At 50.0% G+C, this 16596-nt stretch overlaps 1 protein-coding gene across 1 annotated transcript in view; it reads left to right on the forward strand.

Moving 5' to 3' along the window:
• HPCAL1 (hippocalcin like 1) overlaps positions 1-16596 on the forward strand; it is a 117003-nt gene that overhangs the window by 71273 nt on the left and 29134 nt on the right. Inside the window, exon 2 of the mRNA XM_065928585.1 lies at positions 15500-15586. The gene's annotated coding sequence lies outside the window, so the exon portion shown is untranslated. The remainder of the gene's footprint in view (positions 1-15499; positions 15587-16596) is intronic.

Genomic DNA, 16596 nt, shown 5'->3' on the forward strand with positions numbered 1-16596 from the left:
CCTGCCATTCTCCTCTTAGGCCCCCTTTCAGCTTGGGAGCTGCTGGTGCTGACCGCAGCTGCCCACTGACCTCTGGTGTGTCCATTGCCCCTGCCTGGATGAGGGTGTGTCTTAGGAAGTTCTCAGAAAAGCCGCTCCCTAGTCCCCATCCCCCCCTCCGCATTTCCTCTGTCTCTGCCTGGCTGACTCTTATTCATCCTTCAGTCTCCATTTAGATGTCACCTCCACCAAGAAGCCTTCCTGGATCCTTAGATAGGACTCAAAGTCTCATCACGGCCCCCTCGAATCCTGTACTCACTAACCTCATGGCACGTGTTGCTTGCCTCGTAATCTGATGCACCTGAGTGAACTCCTTGAAAGCAAGAACTGTACATGTTTCCTGTTACATCAGTGACACCTGGGACAGTGCCTGGCACATAGTGGGCGGTTAAATGTGTTTTGAATGAATGAAAGGATGCATAGATGAGACTTCCGTTTCATCTCCGAGACCACCCTTTCCCACGGGAAGGGTCAGGTGTGGGAACCACTGGTGTTTTGGTTGACCCGGGTCACCGGGACAGTGGCAGCCCTCATGGGGCTTATGCTACCCCAAGGGTGGGGCTTCCTGAATCCTTGCCCGCTGCCCCTGAGTGGATTGAATGTAAAGCGTGGGTGCAGTCTCCATGGTAGGCCAGCGGCAAGGGTTGCCCATCTTCCTATTCCTGCCTGCCCACAGCAGGCCCAGGACCCGAGCACTTCCTGTAGCCCCTCCAGGTTTCAGAGAAGCCTGGGGAGGGGAGCTTCCTTATGTCTGCCATGCAGGAGACCTGGGTTCGATCCCTGGGTGGGGAAGATCCCCTGGAGAAGGAAATGGCAGCCCACTCCAGTATTCTTGCCTAGAAAATCCCATGGACGGAGGAGCTTGGTGGGCTACAGTCCATGGGGTCGCAAAGAGTCGGACACTACTGAGCGACTTCTCTTTCTTTCACAGCAGTGGGGGCAGGGTGGCTTTGTTCCCTGTAGGACCTTCCACCCGGCCTTTGGGGACGAGAGCATAGTTCCATGAGCTCTGCACCCTTCTGGCCCCTAGATTCTGAAACCAGTGGAGAAGTGGACCCCAGCGACGAGCCGCGGGGGACTGCGTTTACATCAGGGTCTTGTCCTGGTGGACAGCTTGGACTGCATGACTGCTTGTTGTGGGGTGACCTGTGCTGTGGGGTGTTTAGGAGCATCCTTGCCTTTATCCCTCAGGTGCCAGTAGATGACCACCCTCCAGCCCCAGTTATAATGACCAGGAATGTCTCTAGACACAAACACACACACACACACATACACACCATTTTTGCTGGTAGCTCTGGATTTGCAAACTTGCTCTACAGCCAGAATCAGTGTCTTACTACTTGAAAAAGTGAAAGTGAAAGGCGCTCCGTTGTGTCTGACTCTTTAGACCCCCATGGACTATACAGTTCATGGAATTATCAGCCTCTTAAAAATGTTTTCCAACTGTAGGCAGATGGCTGAGCCACTGCTGACCTCTGCCGTTGGGGCAGAGTGTGGGGAAGGACCAGGTTAGAATGTCGTTTCTCCCGCCAGGTCAGATAAGCCCCACGTCCCCCATAGGGAGGGAGGTGAGCAGTGTCATTTTTAAAAAAGATATGTATTCATTTGACTGGACCGGGTCTTAGTTTCGGCATGCAGGACCCAGTTCCCTGACCAGGAATTGAACCTGGTCCCCCTGCTTTGGGAGTGTAGCACCTTGGGAGTGTAGCACCTTAGTCCATCAGACCACCAGGGAAGACCCAGAAGTGTCATTCTTGCAGAAGACCCCGGGTGTAACGACAGGGACAGAGGGACAGACCCGACCGACTCACGTCACATGGGACCAGTCTACAAGGGGCAGCTTTCAGCTGGCCTAGTGACGGGGGCCTCAGTGGCCCCTCTCACGCGGTCACTGCTTCACCCCCACACTTCTGTGGGACCCCAGCCCCTCCGCTGTGCTAAGACAGCAAGCAGCAGCCACCAGAGTGTGTTTAAACTGAGCCGGGGGGAGTGGGAGGCTTCCCTGAGGAAAGGACCATGGGGACCGAGGATATAGTGGCTCTGGGTTCGGCCTTGGCAGTCAGAACCCTCAGACTTCTCCGCTGTGAACTGAGTGAGCCAGGGCTGGGATCAAAGCTACAAACACGGGGATGAGAGGTGGGCGGAGCCCCAGCTGTGAATGGCCTTCACCTAGCACCCGTGCATGACAGTCGCTCTGCAAATGTTCTTTCTTATTGTCCTTCCAGGAGCCCCCCACCCCGAGCACCTGGGGCCCCCAGAGGCCACGGGCCTGACCCCGGTTGCTCGGGTCTGTGAGGCTGTCCGAGCTGCTGTGGTTGATCGGAGTGGGGGACTCGGGGACTCCAGCACTTCCTCAGCTCCAAGGTGGCAGAAATGCAGTGCCCTGGGCTGAACCCCAGAGGGTGTCTGGGGGCAGGGCCTAGGCATCGGCATTTGAGTGAGCAGACCAGTTCCAGGCTTGTGTTCTGATGGGTGGGAGGTGGGCCCTGGAGGGGAGGTCTTGGGAGACTATGGGTGGGAGGCATCTCTTTGCCACCGAGTCCTCCAGTGTGGACGCTCTGCCAGGAGCCCCGAGCCGCCTGGGCCGGGCTGGCAGGGCTGTAATCGCCCCACGAGACACCAGGTTGGTTTCAGTCGTGGACGCGGAACAGAGAGACGTGTGGGCAGCTCCCAGCAAGAGCCGTCTACACTGGGGTAGTGGCAGGACTCCGCGTCGCCTGGCTGAGCCATGTCGCTAATAGGATTTGCAGAGCCTTTCGGCTGCCGCAGGAACCCAGAAGCTGCTCGTTTGCGGGGGAATGAATAATTTATTTGTGTTTTCAGATGACTTATCCCTTCATCACTGATACGGCGGCTCCGCTGCGCGCGCTCTCTGTTGGCTGCAGAATAAGAGGCTTCACGGGAGGACTTGCCTTAAACCTCCACGGCCGCCCGTTTGCAGGCTGCTATGCAGGCTGCGTTTCAGGGACGCCCAGATCCTCTCCGGTGCTTTCCTTTCTTTGTGGGGAAGTTATGTTTTTCCTCCTGGCCACCTGCTTCAGGAAGCACAGCCCGGGCACCAGCTGGCCTGGTGGGGGTGGTTTCAGGGTGGACCGGCAGCTAAGGTGTTAATACCAATGATGCAGCTGAGTTCTGTCTGGGGGAGGGGGCAGTTTCCAGTTTCTGTGTGTGACCAGCTGAAAGCTACACACGATTGCAATCACCCTTAAAAATCCCCGATTTTCTCGCGTGCCATGCCCACGTTGCCCCCTCCCCACTCCCTCAGTGACCTTCCTGACTCCAGCCTCAGTTCTACTACTCTTTCTGCCTACGCTGCCACAACCATCTTCCTCCTAGGCCCTTGCCCAAGAGCCCTCTGTGGCTCCCTATTGCCACAAGCCACCTGGCCCCATTATTCAAGGCCCTCCGTGGTCTGGCTGTGTCATTTGCCGCAGCCTCATCTAGAATCTCCTCTCCCTCTGAGCGGCCTGCTTGCTGATTCACTCATTAGACACCAACTGCCTCCAGGCCCCGTGCTTGGGACACGTGGGAACAGAATGCGGCCTTCCCAGAGCTGTCTAGAAGGGCCAGGAGCCCCAACAGGCGGCTTCCAGGCAGCCTCACAGACCCCCGGGTGCCCCAGGAAGGAGGGGAGGCCTCGTGGGAAAGAGTCTCTGAATTTTTCCACATCCTCAGCCTGCCGCATTTGGTGGGATTGAGGCTTCAAGGGCACCTGGACTGGGGCCTGATTACCCGGGTCCTCAAATGGCAAGTGCTGGGGCTTCAGAGAGGGCGAGGGGTGAGTGTCTGGAGCCTGGCCTGCTGATACTCTGCTGATACTCTGGAACCTGGACTGCTCTGCGGGGAACTTGGCCGGGAGCCCCTCATCCCATCCTTCCTGCCTCTGCAGAGACCCCACCACAGGGCCCACCCTCTGCCCTACTTTGCATGTCTTGCTTAATTACTCTAAAATAATTAGTGCCACTTTCCTTGCTCCTTTATTGCTCCCGGAGGGCAGGGTTTAGTCTCTGGCAGGTCCTGTGGCCTGCAGGGCCCGGTCGGCTTTGCTGGCAGAGCACTGTCTGGCTGTGTGACCTTGGGAAAGTGGCTTAACCTCTCTGAGCCTATCTGTTGGTGGCCGATGATCCTGAGACGGGGGCAGTGGGTGTGAGTGCACCCAGTGGTCCTGAGGTAGAGTCTTAAACACTAGGAGTTTAAGGAGCTTCCTTGTGAATTTGTTACCTCCTGTGGTTCCTGCAGCCGCCCCCCACCCCCCCCGGGAGTTCATGGGATGGGAGCAGCCCGGAAGGACGGGCGACTCGCCCAGGGCCACATGGTGACATGTCAGAGTCCAAATCCGACATGCTTGGGACCATTTCCATGAGAAGGGGGTGCCTGGTCCCCAGCCTCCACTTCGGGTGCTCCAGTACCTGCTGTCCAGGGGTGGCAGGTGCCGTAAGGGCTCCCTCCTCCCCCTCCCCAGCTAAGAGTGAGCATGCAGTGGGCTTGTCTGTGGGCAGAACGTGCCCCACATAGAAATGGCTGCATAGGCTTTGGATTCCTCCCCGCTCCCCGCCTCCCTGGACCCGCCGGTGTTTCCCCCGTGGCCGCCTCATTGTTCTCTGTTGGCAAAGCTTTGCTTTTTCTTCCTCCCTCCGGAACAGGAGGCGCCTCAGACGCCGCCGGGAAGAACTCCAGGCAGGGATTTTATGGCCCCTGGTCCCTTTGGCATCAGGAGCTGTTCGGGGGGAGTGGATCTGTGGCCTGAGCACCGGAGGTTCCAAGAATTCATTAGTGGGCAATGAGCCATTTTATTTTCGTTCCTGCCCACGGAGAATCAGGAGTGAACAAGCTTGGATTTTATGTAGGAAGGAAAAGCAGCACCTTTAGAAGTGACCTGCCACCCCTCACTGGGGGGTGTCCCAAGGAGGTCCCCCTTTTTTGCCTCCCTCAGTTCCAGGGACTCTTACCATCCTTTCCCCCGTACCCAGTATGTTTGTAGCACTCTCTGGTGTCAGAGTTCTACAACAATTGTGCTTAAAATAAAAAGGTGAACTCCTTGCCCTGTCTTCTGAGCCCCTGCTCCCCCCACCCCCTGCTGCTCCCCACTTCTGTCTGTTGGCCATGCTTCAGCCACACTGATTTTCTTGCCGCTCCTTGATGATGCCAAGCATGCTCTATCCTGGGGCCTTTGCATTTGCTGCCCCTTCTGCCGAGAGTCCTCATCATAAGTCTATCCCTTCCTCTTCACATGTGTCCCTGACTCTGAGCATCCAAGCAAGAGTTACCTCAGTTGCTTAGTCGTGTCCAACTCTTTGTGACCCCATGAACTGTAGCTTGTCAGGCTCCTCTGTCCGTGGGATTTCCCAGGTAGCAATACAGGAGTGGGTTGCCATTTCCTTCTCCAGAAGATCTTCCACATCCAGGGGTCAAACCTGCGTCTCCTGCACTGGCCGGCAGACTCTTGACCATTGAGCCACCCAGCAGTCTTCATCAGATCACTTCATTTTATTCTTTTCCTAGCAGTTCATGATCTGCTTACTTTCTCCATTGCTATCTTGTTACTGGAAAGGAAACCTTTTGGAGCTTCATCTGTGTCGTGTGTCATGGAGGTTTGTTCCAATTCTTCTGTGATCCTCCAGGTACCAACACACTACAGGTTGTCATCCATCAATGGTAGGTGGACGTGAGGACAGTTTCCTCTAGGGGCTTTTATAAGTCGTGCAGCTGTGAGCCTTCTTGCTTGTGTCATTGGTGGACCTACGTCCATCTTTTTGTCGGGAGTATATCAAGGAGCTGAATTTCTGGGCCATGGAGTTTGTGTAGTCATCTTTAGTAAATATGTCGTTTTTTCAAAATGGTTGGAGATTGTAGGTTCCTTTTGTTTTGTGACTGGACCCTAGTGATGGGAGGGGACACAGGAGCTACAATAAGATGTTGTGAGCACTCCCTGGAAGCTGGGAATGCAGCCAGTGCCCAGGGCCCCAGATGACCAGAGGGTACCCTGGTGATGGGAGGGGACACGGGAGCTACAATAAGATGTTGTGAGCACTCCCTGGAAGCTGGGAATGCAGCCGGCACCCAGGGCCCCAGATGACCAGAGGGCTGGTGAAGGTGCTGGCTCTGGCCACGCAGGGCTCAGGGTTTAGCTCACTGCCCCGTTGGGGCACTCTCCAACCCTGCCCTCTTTTGTGGAGCGTTCCGGCTGTGTGGTCTGACCTGCGAGTCTTGTCTTCCATGGTATGTTCTATGGCTTTCCCATCCCCGGGGACATCTGCAGGATACACAGCCCCTTCAACTCAGTTTTGGGTTTGTTTGTTTTTTTTTAATGTGGTTGTATCGGGCCCTAATCGTGGCATGTGGATCTCTGTTGCATCATGCCGGTCTCTGTAGTTGTGGCACTCAGGCTTGGTTGCCCTGCGGGGCATGTGGGATCTTGGTTCTTTGACCAGAGATTGAACCCGTGTCACCTGCATTGCAAGCTGGATTCTTAGCCCCTGACCAGCAGGGAAATCCCTCTAACTCAGCTATTGAATTGAGCAGTGGAGGAAAGTCCCTTTGTATTGTGCCAAATGTCTGTGTGAAAGTATTCGGCGAGCTACCGCCCTGATTACCTGGGGACCAGGAGGAATTAGTCATCCTAAAACCACAGTCACCTCAGAAATAGTCATAATCCAAAACCCATCCGTCTCTGACTCCAGACCCACTGTATTTTTCTCCCTCGGGGACTTTGCTTCCTATTTAAGTTGGATTTCCGGATATATTAAAATAATTTGTCATCTCTTGAGCACACATTTGCCCCTGGTGCAAGCGGGCAGATCAGAGTCAGCCCGGGAGGCCTGGGTCCGGGCGAGAGGAGGTGTTGAGCCCTGGCAGGAGGAAGCTTGTATAACTGCCTTTCAAGGACTGGCCAGTAAGGATGCGGGACACTGAGCCCTCCAGGCCTGGGCCCTAGAGGAGGAACTAGCCCCAGAAATGGCCCTAGAACCCTCGTTTGTTAGCTGGTGGTTTGCAGTCAGCACCCTGGGGTGACGGACCGGGCGGTTTCAGGGACTGAACTCCTTCAGCCTGGACCCAGCATGTATCCAGAGGGACTCCTCCTCCCCAGCCGTCCCGCAGTGCACCAGATCACCTCCTGGAATGCAAGCGATCCCTGGAGCTTGGTTTGCCTGCCCATCCCCGACATCCAGCACACGACATCTGAGGGTACCCGGTTGGGCCGTGGGTTCCTCGGAAGTGGGCCGGCGTCCCCTGCACCTGATGCTCTCTGCAGGCCCTCAGCAAGTATTTGGGGTGCATGCTGGGGGCGGGGTGGGGAGCGTGTCTTCAAGGCAGTTTTGCAGCTCAGCTGAGATCCCGAGGCTGCCAAGTTCTCACGGTTGGCCACAGTGATGAGCTCTGAGAGCTATGTCCACCGGCTGCAGAGCTGGGAAGCCCTGTGGTTTGCCCCCCTGTTCCTGTGAACCTGCTCTTTGCCCTTCTGTCTTCTGGGGTAGAGAAGTACAAGAACACTGGCCTAGACTCCGGTTTGTTTGTTTTTTAATAACTTTATTAAAATACAACCCACGTACCGCACAATTCACCCATATAAAGTATACAATGCAATGGCCTTCAGTAAATTTACCAGATACATGTGCAACTGTCACTGCAGTCAATTTTAGAATGTTCCATCACCCCAAAAGAATGTTCGTCACCCCAAAAGAATGTTCCATCACCCGAAAAGAATGTTCCATCTTCCCAAAAGGAGACCCCATACTCTTTATTTATTTTTGTTGATTTAATTCATTCATCTCATATTTTTCTTTTAGCAAACATCAGATAACATGAACAAAGTTATATTGCTCACTATAATTAAATTCTTTTTTACTTTATATAAGTTATACACATACTAAAGTGGGTAAAATTCACTGAAGTAAATTAGAAGTATTCCAGGATTTTGACGTTTACTTCTCTAAGTTCGGACAAAAGAAAGCTTGTCAAGTTTCCCTGGGACCAGTGTCATGCAGCAAATTGAATGACTACATGCTGCTTTTAAGTTAACATTTGCCATTCTTTAAAGGCTAATTTTAGGTTACAGTTAAAATAATTTTTATCTCAAGTTTGGTGAAACAACTGGCCATACAAATCCTGTTCATAACCATATGGACCATTTAAAAAATAAATAATAAAAATAAAACTATACCTATAATCAAGAAAATTCTACTCATCCTGCTAGGAAAAAAAACAGCTACCAATAAGTTATTTTAGAATACTTTAAATACAGGTGGAATTTATAATAACTCGATTTCATTATATCTCGCTTTATTGATTCTCAATGCTTCTCTTTTAATTTTAAAGTAGCAGATTACTTCAAAGTAAAGCCACACTGCTTAGTATTTTATAATTTCATTCTTTTATAAATTTAAGACTCCCCCAAAAGTCCAGATCCAGGATTACAAAACAAGCAACCTTCAGAATATATTTATTTGGTAGGCAGAATGGCTCTTAATCTTTGGAAGTATAACACCTTGATGCAGTACTTATTTGCTTGAGATAACCACAACAGTTCCCCACATTGTCACTTTCTAAGCTTGAAATGTGATACTGATACCCTGTTTTTAATACTATAAAACACAGTTCTCGTTGTTAAGTTGCTCAGTCGTGTCTGCCGACTCTTTGAGACCTTATAGACTGTAGGCCACCAGGCTGCTCTGTCTATGGGATTCTCTAGGCAAAAATACTGGAGTGAGTTGTCATTTCCTCCTCCACCCCAAACCCTTTCAGTTCAGTTCAGTCGCTCAGTTGTGTCCGATTCTTTGCGACCCCATGAACCGCAGCATGCCAGCCTCCCTGTCCATCACCAACTCCCGGAGTTTACCCAAACTCACGTCCATTGAGTTGGTGATGCCATCTAACCATCTCATCCTCTGCCGTCCCCTTCTCCTCCTGCCTTCAATCTTTCCCAGCATCAGGGTCTTTTCAAATGGGTCAGCTCTTTGCATCAGGTGGCCGATATATTGGAGTTTCAGCTTCAACATCAGTCCTTCCAATGAACACCCAGGACTGATCTCCTTTAGGATGGACTGGTTGGATCTCCTTGCAGTCCAAGGGACTCTCGAGAGTCTTCTCCAACACCACAGTTCAAAAGTATTAATTCTGTGCTCAGCTTGCTTTATAGTCCAACTCTCACATCCATACATGACTACTGGAAAAACCATAGCCTTGACTAGATGGACCTTTGTTGACAAAGTAATGTCTCTGCTTTTTAATATGCTGTCTAGGTTGGTCATAACTTTCCATCTAAGGAGTAAGCATCTTTTAATTTCATGGCTGCAATCACCATCTGAAGTGATTTTGGAGCCCCCAAAAATAGCCTGACACTATTTCCACTGTTTCCCCATCTATTTGCCATGAAGTGATGGGACCAGATGCCATGATCTTAGTTTTCTGAATGTTGAGATTTAAACCAACTTTTTCACTCTCCTCTTTCACTTTCATCAAGAGTCTCTTTAGTTCTTCTTACTTTCTGCCATAAGGGTGATGTCATCTGCATATCTGAGGTTATTGATATTTCTCCCGGCAATCTTGATTCCAGCTTGTGCTTCATCCAACCCAGCGTTTCTCATTATGTACTCTGCATATAAGTTAAATAAGCAGGATGACAATATACAGCCTTGACATACTCCTTTTCCTATTTGGAACCAGTCTGTTGTTCCATGTCCACTTCTAACTGTTGCTTCTTAACCTGCATACAGGTTTCTAAAGAGGCAGGTCAGGTGGTCTGGTATTCCCATCTCTTTCGGAATTTTCCACAGTTTATTGTGATCCACATAGTCGAAGGCTTTGGCATAGTCAGTAAAAAGAAATAGATGTTTCTCTGGAACTCTCTTGCCTTTTCGATGATCCAATGGATGTTGGCAATTTGATCTCTGGTTCCTCTGCCTTTTCTAAAACCAGCTTGAACATCTGGAAGTTCATGGTTCATGTATTGCTGAAGCCTGGCTTGGAGAATTTTGAGCATTACTTTACTAACGTGTGAGATGAGAGCAATTGTGTGGTAGTTTGAGCATTCTTTGGCATTGCCTTTCTTTGGGATTGGAATGAAAACTGACCATTTCCAGTCCTGTGGCCACTGCTGAGTTTTCCAAATTTGCTGACATATTGAGTGTAGCACTTTCACAGCACCATCTTTGAGGATTTGAAATAGCTCAACTGGAATTCCATCACCTCCACTAGCTTTGTTCGTAGTGATACTTCCTAAGGCCCACTTGACTTCACATTCCAGGATGTCTGGCTCTAGGTGAGTGGTCACACCATCGTGATTATCGGGGTCGTGAAGATCTTTTTTGTATGTATAGGTTATACACATACTAAAGTGGGTACGATTTTGGCTACCACCTTTAGCTACCACATCTCATTCCCCTATCCACCTGTCCCCAGCCCTAAGACATCGTTAATCTACTTTCTGTCTCTATAGTTTTCCTATTCTGGGCATTTTCTATAACAGAATCATACAACATTTGTCCTTTTGTGCTGGTTTCACTTAGCATAATGTTTTCAAGTTTCATCCATATTGTAGCACACATCAGTACTTCTTTTTATGGCTAAATGATATTACACTGTATGAAAATACCACATTTTGTTTATCCACTCATATAGTAATGAACATTTGGGTTGTTTAATAATGCTGCTGTGAACAAGTTTTTTTATGGACGTTTGTTTTCATTTCTTTTGGGTTTATTCCTAGGGGTGGAGTTTCTGGGTTGTATGATAACTGTATGTTCAGTCATTTGAGAAACTGCTAGATTGTTTTCCAAAGTGGCTGCACCGTTTACATTACCAACAGCAGTGGGATCCAATTTCTCCAAATCCTTACCAACACTTGCATGGATCTGATGTTTTCTTTTCCAAAAATTTTAGTGAGTGTGAAATGATATCTCATTGTGCTTTTGATTTGCATTTATCTAATAACTAATGATGTTGAACATCTTTTCTTTCATTTAAAAAATATTTATTTATTTAATTTTGGCTGTGTTGGGCCTTTGCTGCTGCACACACTTGTCCCCAGTTCCAGCGAGCGGGGGCTACTCTGTAGCCTCAGCTAGCGGGGGCTAGCCGTGGTGCTCAGGCTTCTCACTGTAGTGACTTTTCTTGTTGTGAGGCACAGGCTCTAGGGCTCGGGGGCTTCAGTAGATGTGGCTCCTGGACTCTAGAGCACAGGCTCAGTAGTTGTGGGGCGCAGGCTTAGTTGCACCACAGCATGTGAGGTCTTCCTGGATCAGGAATCGAACTCACGTCTCCTACATTGCAAGGTGGATTCTCAATCACTGGACCACCAGGGAAGCCCCTGTGGTAAGTTTTTAAATTGAGAGCTGTGAGTTCTACTTTGTCTCTCCCTCTTTTTTCTTTTTTTTTTTTCCAGAACTGTTTCGGCTGTTTTGCATCCTTTGAAGTTCCATATGAATTTTGTCATCAGCCAAATACAAAGTAGTAAGCTGACATTCTGAGGGGGAACCTAAGAGTTAGTGTGGGGAGTGTTGCCATCTTAACAGTGTTAAGTCTTCTGATCTATGAACATGGGATATTTTCCCACTTATTTAGATCTTCTTAATTTTTTCCAACAGTGTTTTGTAGTGTTCAGAGTACATTTTGCATTTCTTTTGTTAAATTTATTTTATAAATTTTAAAATAATTTTTGATGCTATTGCTAACAGAATTGTTTTCTTAATGAAGTTTGTTAACTTCATTTTTAGATTTTTAATTGTCTGTATATAGAAATACACTTAATATTTGTATGTTGATCATGTATCCAGCAACGTTGCTTAAATTATGTCATTAGTTCTATTACATTTTTTTAGTGGATTCCTTAGGATTTTCTATATAAAAGATCATGTCATCTGCAAATAGAGATAATTTTACTTCTTTTCCAATTCAGATGCCTTGTATTTTTTTCTTGCCTAGTTGCCCTGGTTAGAACCTCTAGTATAATGTTGAATTGAAGTGACAGGAGTGGGCATCCTTGTCTCATTCCTGATCTAAGGGAAAAAGCATCTGGTATTTTTACCATTAAGTATGATGTTGGCTGTGAGTTTTTCACAGATATCCTCTGTCAGACTGAAGAAGTTTCCTTCTGTTCTTAGTTTGAGTGTTCTTATCATGGAAGGGTGTTGGATTTTGTCAAGTGCTTTTTCATCATCTGTTGAGATTAGCATGTGATTTTTGCTTTTTATTTTCCTGTATGATGTACTACATTAATTGTTTTCAGATGGTGAACTGTCTTTGCATTCCTGAGATAAATCCCACTTGGTATGATGTATAAATCTTTTTATTATGTTACTGGATTTGCTATGCTGGGTTTTTGTTTGTTTGTTTGTTTGTTTTTTGAGGGCTTGTTTGTTTTTCTTTTTATCCTTGTCCATTAGGGACATTGGTCTGTAGCTTTTTTCTCTTGTGGAGACTGTCTGGTTTTGCTGTCAAGGTAGTACTAGCCTCATAGAATCAGTTGGGTAATGTTCCCGCCTCTGTTTTTTGGAAGACTTTGTGAAGAATTGTTATTAATTCTTTAAATGTTTTTAGAACTCAGCAGTGAGACCATCTGGGCCTGGTGGGGACTTTTCTTCGTGAGTAATTTTTTGATTACTAATTCAGTCTCTTGCCTTGTTAGAGGTATTTCAAACATACTTCTTCTTGAGTCAGTTTCAGCAGTTTGTGTCTTTCAAGTTGGCTTAGATTCTTACAAGCGTGTTTTCAAGGCTTCTCTGTGCTCTTTTAGTCATTGTTGACATTTATTGCATCTTCCTATGAGCAAGTATTTTCTATGTGTGTGCATTTGCTCACGGAATCTTTTCAGAGGTTGATGAACTAGGTAGGATTATCATCATCTCCATTTTACATCCTGGAAGACTGAGGCAGAGAGAAGTTAGATAATGGGTCACACAACTAGGAAACAGTAGAGCTAGGGTTTGAGCCCAAGCAGCCCAGCTACGGAGCCCTCTCTGCTCTCCCAGGGCCTTGCTCTGTGCTAGGAGCTGGGAGTACCAAAATGAGTCAAAGCTGGTCACAGCCTGAGTCACTCTCCCAGAGACCCCAGACCTAGGAGAGGGAGGAGCCTTGGGCATAAAGTGAACAAAAGGTGAGGATGGGCCCCAGGAGAAAGGGACCCAGGTGAAGTGGGCCTTGAAGGAAGGTCCAATGCAGGGAGTGTGTGGGGGTTAGTCAGGGAGTGTGCTCCCTCCCCAGGGCTTTTGTCTTCTCCCTCTCCGCTCTCCCAAGTGCTCAGAGAGAAGACAGGGCATCACAGCCCGTGGATGCTGATGCCCCGCCTGGCAGGAGCTTGGAGCACTAGGCTGGGGCCCAGGAGGTCTGTTTGAATCACCCAGGCATCCACAGTTTGTTCTCCTGGAGAGGAAGTGGCATGGCCATTTGTAAGACAATTGAGAGACAGAAATCAGGAGCAACCAGACATAACTCAACATAATTATTTCTGCATAATGACTTCTGCTCCTTGATTCCGTCTCCAGTGATGACTGTCATCTGTATCTGTCACAGGAAAGCTGGTGGCCGGGGAGCCCCTGTGGCTTAGCTGATAGAGCCAGGAGGAAATTTGCAATTTGAGTTAATGGAGTGTTCCCAAGCAGACTGGGAGCCAGAGGCCTCTGGGAGGATGGCTCCTCCTGCTGGGAAACCTGGGATCAGAGCTGGCCTAGCCTCCCCAAGGGATCCGGCCCGTCCACCATGTCGCAGCTGGGGACACTGAGGATGGTGAGGGTCACAGGGCTCACCCCACAGGGTCGTGCGGCACAAAGGAGCACCTCTGTTGTCCCCATCCTGCAGAGCTCTTCCCAGAAGAACTGGGGCGTGTCTGGTGAGAAAGGATGGTGTCCACTGGGACTAGGAAAGCTGTCACTGTCCCTGAGCTGATCCTTGAGCTTGATGTTCATGCAGGGCTGTCCCCCAGAGGCTAGAAATGGTAGGGCCTTTGTGCAGACTGACCTGCAGCCAGGGGAGGCCCCCCTGTGACATTAATTGTGCAGAGTGGCTGGCGGGCGCCACCCCCCACCACCACCCCCTGCAGGAGGACCACAGGCCCGGGGCACATATGATCCAACTCTGGAAAAGCAAAAGCCCCCTAACCCGAGGGACCCATGGCATTCCCATGCCTCCTATAAGCTCCTGTAATTGACAAGGACATCTGGAAAGAGCAGAGCTAGGTTTTGGGGTGTGCATTTTGGACACCCCACTTGGCCATGTGTGACCTTGACATGCATCCCCAAATCTGTTTTGCTTCTCTGTAAACTGGGGGTTAGAATGAACCCTCCCCGCCAGGGCCGATAGGAGGTCAAGATGATAAAACAACCATCAGACACATTGTTTCTAGCACATTCTGCTGCTGATTCCAACTTACTGGTTTTCACCAGGGTGACCTGGGGAAGGGCCCTTGACCCTATCCAGGCTTTAATTTCTCTGAATGTCCAAGCAGGGCTCCAGAGTCATGTGATGGCTTAACTGAGATCATTGACGTGAACTCGCTTTTAGAAAAATGGGGGACGAGGCGAGCAGAGAGGGATTTTAGGGCAGGGAAGCTGCCTTATATGATATTAATATTATAACGTCGATGGTGAAGGACAAGGGAGCCTGGCATGCTGCTGTCCACGGCATCGCAAAGAGTTGGATGCGACTAAGCAACCGAACAACAGGACGTTATACATTTGTTCAAACCCACAGAATGTACAACACCAAGAACGAGCTCCTGTGAGCTGTGGCTTGGGGGCGGTGACAGGTATCCGTGTAGGTCCACCAGTTGTAACAAAGGTACCCCAGTCTGTAGAGGGAGGATGGTGAATGTGAGGAGGGTTGTGTCTGGGGACAAGGAGTAAGTGGGAACACTGTACTTTCTGCTCTGCTTTGCTGCGAACAAAAAAACTGCTCTAAAAAATAAAGTCTGTTAAGAGTGTTACATGTAGGTATATACAGGTGTATATGTGTATATATAAAGTACGTCAGTGACCTCCAGTGAGCATTTCTGGTGGGGAGATGCTTTGCATTTGCACTCCAGGCCTTGAATCCTAGCAGTGAGTGTCACTGATGCAACGGACATATGAAGCCCTGTATTGCTGAAGCAGGGTAGAATTCCGGCTGAGCACAAGTGTACTGTGCTTGCAGTCATGTCCATGGGATGCATTTGGGGCCAATCATTTCTCAAACACAGATTATCTATTGAGCACCTGCTGCGTGCAAGCTCTGAGCCAGGCACCGGCTACCCAGAAATGAAGGCACAGACTCTCTGCCCTTGTGGAGCTCACAGTCAGCTCGGGGGAGATGCAGCCCTCATTTTGCAGGGGCGAGGGGAGCCCTGCCAGCGCCCAAGAAGGAAGAGAACCTTGTATTACGAGAGGATCATGGGGAAATGTGTGTAGATTGTACGAAGCGACTGGCGAGGAAGTCAGTGGGCTCTGGGTCCGGGTGGCCCCGCCGCACATGACCGGTCTGTCCTCTCTTCCAGGGCATGGTCTAGCAGCCTGGTCCAGGACGTGGAAGCGGCCTCTGAGGTTCTGACCCCTGCTTTCTCTCCACTTCCGCTCAGCCTTGGGTAAGTGCTCCAGTGCGGGGGGTGGCGGGTGAGATGGGGTGAGGACAGGGCGCTGAGGGGCCTCTACCTCTCTGTGGGGTCCTGTCTCCACGTGCCGGCATGTGGGGACTTGACCCAGCTCAGCGGAAAGAATGGGGAAGGCTTTAGGGGGGCAGTCTGCCCAGCACCTCCATGAGGGCGCAATCTCGCCCCCACATCCCGTGGGTGGGGCCTTCCTGCCTCTCTTGTTTGGACACCAGGGTGTGGACTTCCTGAGGGAAGGGTGTTTCTCCCACTGCCCTGTCTTTCCTTCTCTCACCTTCCCTGCTCACCCAGTGAAAGCACTCGCCGTTGTGGGCCAAGAGACCCAGGGTGAGGGTCTGGGGACAGACTTCAGAGTGGGTCTCTGGGCTTTTCTCCCCAAAGAAAACAGACACAGCTCCATGGGGAAGCAGACACAGCTGCTTTCATTGGTTCGATCTTTCACCAGCCCTGTTAGAGCTGGGAAATGGGGAGGGGGCAGGAGCTGGCTCTGGCTACCTGGACATCACCTGTGTACAGAGGCCCAACTGGAGGCTGGTGAGTGGGCACAGGGGCACAGGGGGTGGTGTCTGGCCAGGTTGGGTCCTCCTGAGGCTAGTAGCTGGGTGTCAGGAGCTGGAGGTGGAGGGGTCCAAAGAGGGCAGAGGAGGTGGTCCCTGGTGTCTCCTTCCATCCCGAGGACCCCTGGGTATTTCATTTCTCAGCCAGCAAAGACTCAGTAACCCTTAGCCTCCACCCCTGAGAGATCAGAAACTCTGGGAGGCAGGTGGCATCTCTGACAATGAATGTCCTTGGTCGGGATGTCCTGGACCAAGTGATGGGAAGTGGGAGGACCCCTTCTCTCTGCCCCTCTCCCTTTGGTGAGGGACAGGAGGGCCTGTCATCCCAATACTCCATCTCTGTCCACCTGCTGCAGGCACCTGAGTGCTAAGGCTGCGGGTCCCAGCCTCCAGCCAGCAATCACTCATTCATCCCCTCAACAAAATATG

Source organism: Muntiacus reevesi, chromosome 3, assembly GCF_963930625.1.
Source record: "Muntiacus reevesi chromosome 3, mMunRee1.1, whole genome shotgun sequence".
Taxonomy (NCBI): domain Eukaryota; kingdom Metazoa; phylum Chordata; class Mammalia; order Artiodactyla; family Cervidae; genus Muntiacus; species Muntiacus reevesi.